The sequence below is a fragment of the Primulina tabacum genome, chromosome 14, assembly GCF_025594145.1.
Source record: "Primulina tabacum isolate GXHZ01 chromosome 14, ASM2559414v2, whole genome shotgun sequence".
In the NCBI taxonomy this organism is placed as follows: Eukaryota; Viridiplantae; Streptophyta; class Magnoliopsida; order Lamiales; family Gesneriaceae; genus Primulina; species Primulina tabacum.
Window position 1 is genome coordinate 14970847 of NC_134563.1, and position 2554 is coordinate 14973400.

General features: G+C 32.5%; 1 pseudogene; it reads left to right on the forward strand.

Annotated features, from left to right (window-relative positions):
* The first annotated feature begins 1259 nt into the window (after nt 1–1259).
* Nucleotides 1260–2329, forward strand: LOC142524761 (homeobox-leucine zipper protein ATHB-12-like; annotated as a pseudogene).
* The last annotated feature ends 225 nt before the right edge of the window (nt 2330–2554 follow it).

Consider the following 2554-nt stretch of genomic DNA (forward strand, 5'->3'; position numbering starts at 1 on the left):
GAAATTTGGAGATAATAAATTCAAGGAGTTGAATAAAATTTAAGGATTTAATTTATTAAACTCAAAAGTTGAGTTTATTAAATATTAAATTAAATATAGTGGGAAGTATGTTTTATAGCTTGTAGGAGTACAAGTCCAACATACTAAATAATTAAAGTTCTTAATGGACTTTGATTAATTAATTAAACTAGTTGGACTAGCTCAATTAATTAATCAAACCCATTAATGTTAATTATGGTAATTCGGTCATGGAATTTTTTATTTCAAAATTTTTGACCTAAAATCATAGCTTCCACTAATTTGGATTGTGAGATTTTCGAGAATCAATCATAATTCATCCAAATATTTAGTTTATTTAATTAATTAGATTAATTAAGTAAATGACCATTAAAGAAATATTAGGATTTTCTTTATTCTCATTTTTAGTGCAAAAGATTCATTCATGAATTAGAAGGGGAATTGCAAGAAAATTTTCGGCTCAACCAGTATATTAATACTCTCAAAGGTTTTGAATCATTTTGTATTCTATCTCTACGCAAAATATCTTTTAATTTTCTAGTGCAAATTAGAAGAGGAACAAATAATCCGGTCGTGGACCTGATTCGAAGATTTAAAGAAGTAGATCGAAGAACGTTCGTAGAGATTTACAACATGAACTACATCTGCTAATGCCGGAGTAGTTGGAGCCAAGTGAAATTATTCACCAAATGTATAATTTTTTAACATCCTATGAATGTTTATTTTAAAACCATACGAGTGCTCAAAAATATCTTAAATGTCAAGATCTAAAATTTTTAAAACTTCCGCTGCATTTGGGTACGAGAAAAACGAGATCCAACAATTTTAAATAAAAACTTTAAAAAAAATTTGAGATATTAACCAAAAATTATATAACATGGTTCTAAAGCAATTTCTTTCAAAAAGTTTCGGTACAATTTCTTAAGGGTACACATGAGATAAATTTGAAATACATGGATTTCGATTATAGTTTTATTGTAACTACACAAATCAGAATGAATTTCAAATGAATATATAAACTTGTAAAGTTAAATTCGATGTTCATGATTTTTCTTATCTAAAACAACAAAATTATATTTAAAATTCATCCATTCAAATGCGTATTTTACTCTTCGTAATGATTATTAAAAGTAATTATATATGATAATTTTTAAATAGTTTCATCTTATACCGCGACAAAATAAAAAGGCATCGCGGCTTAAATAGCCATCAACAAAAAAGCATGACTCCTTGAAACTGAAAGCAACACATGATACACTCTACGGCTGAATAAATTCAATGTGAGAAGTCCAAATCTTAGAGCCCACATCCATCTCCACCGTCATCAAACTATTATATTTCCTTAGTTTCAGACAAGAATTTAGAGCAAATCTTCTCTCAATTTTCAATAATATGGAAGCCCCGGATCAAAAAACAAGATCCCAAGAGAGAATGAGAAGCAAAAACGACAGGAGATTTAGTGATGAGCAAATAAAATCTCTGGAATCCATTTTCGATCGAGAAACTAAGCTCGATCCATGAAGAAACTGCAGCTGGCTAAAGATCTCGGGCTGCAGCCGCGCCAAGTAGCCATTTGGTTTCAGAACAGAAGGGCTAGATGGAAAGCAAGACAAATAGAGCAAGAGTATAAAGTGCTCAAAACGAATTATGATAATTTGTATTTGCAGTTTGATCACTTGAAGAAGGAGAACGAGTCTTTGCAAAGACAGGTATAAGTTCAAGTATTCCCCTCTAGTTTCTTTTGATATGTTATGTTCTAATATTATAGCACGGGTAGGATAGTCTTCTCTTACCTCGAAAGACGATGAAAAAACATCAAAAAGCTGCAGGAGATAAGTGATGTTGAAAAGAATCTGGATGAGGATGATTTGAGTGATCACAGAGGAGGATTCAAAGTAAAATTTCCAGATGGTGAAACATTCAGTAAACCCTTTGGAAAAATAGAAGAAAATGAAGAAGAATTAGCAAGCTGGGGTGAAGATGAAGAAGCAGAGATCAGTCACTTAACCTCACCTCAAAAATGGAACAATCTATGCTCTGACTGTCCATTCGAGCAGTCGCTGGGAAGTGCTCAAAACTGGTGGGAGAATGAGTAGTGAAACTGAACTATGGCAAGATATAGTTCAGGGTTTTGGGATTGTTATATTAGATTGCATCACTCAAAACTTACAATTTACAAATGCTGGTTTTGCACTTTGTGGTGGCATTATTTTTCATTAAATCTTGTTGTAGCTAGTTCCTGGCACCGTAGTGTACCTCAGCTGTTACTTTGGCCTTTTAAGAATATAAAATCCCCCCCAGCTAGCAGTGACATTCGGATTCTTTTTACGACATTTAAGATTTTGGTGGAAAAGAAAGTAAAGAAAAATTACTGGAGGGTTTGAAGCTGAGATATACTCATATAGCTAGCTTAGCATAAAAAGAATCCAGTGACATCAAACTGCAAGTAAGCAATCAAAGAACAGAGCCGTGATGAAGAGGCAACTAAACTACAGCAGGCCAAAACATTGATTTCTATTCGGTTATATGGGGCATC